The sequence below is a fragment of the Octopus bimaculoides genome, chromosome 8 (genome assembly GCF_001194135.2).
Source record: "Octopus bimaculoides isolate UCB-OBI-ISO-001 chromosome 8, ASM119413v2, whole genome shotgun sequence".
NCBI lineage: Eukaryota > Metazoa > Mollusca > Cephalopoda > Octopoda > Octopodidae > Octopus > Octopus bimaculoides.
In genome coordinates, this window is record NC_068988.1 from 25,622,526 (window position 1) to 25,623,316 (window position 791).

Consider the following 791-nt stretch of genomic DNA (forward strand, 5'->3'; position numbering starts at 1 on the left):
TTTATACATATGTCTATATATATTTTTGTATGTTTATATGTGTGTGTATGCGTGTGCTCTGTGTGAGAGAGTGATTGAAAGAATCAGATTTCGATTAAGAGAGAGAAGATGCATCATGAAGAGAAATAAAAACTAAAGAGAAAACGGAGAAAAAAGTAATACAGATAATGTTTATGCAGCTAACACCGACATACCCACTACAATGCTACGAATGTCTTTCTGTAATGTTCTAGAATCAATATGAAGTCCTACCAAAACGATGAGTAAAATTCTTCGCAAAAATAATTAGGTTACTTCAACAGAAACAGAAAAATACCTCACTTATGGAGCAGTGACAATGCGCCTTTAGTAATCGTCATTGTAAATGCAGCCAATGCTCAGAAAATGTGTTACCTGTGCATTGCTATTTAGAAGCCATACGTTTCTATATTGATATACTTAAGACTAAAATGCTAGTGGGCAAATCTAAACCACATGTATTAATTTGTGACGAATAACAAAAGTGATTCAACTCTTTGTAGAAATAGCTCAGTGACAGCTACAAAAACAGACGAGAATACAATAGGAAATAGGCTCCTGTTGATGCGCCAGTAGGAGATTATCTTTGCTGACTAAAAGCTGATTAACGATCTAAAGTAACCAGAAAAGTGATAGCAACAACATAAAGCAAGTCAGAATTTTATATATGAATACATAAAATACATAAATACGTAGGATTTTGCTAAAAAAAAGTCTGCCAACAACATGCACATCATAAAATCGTGTGCATATATGCATGTGTGTGCGCATAT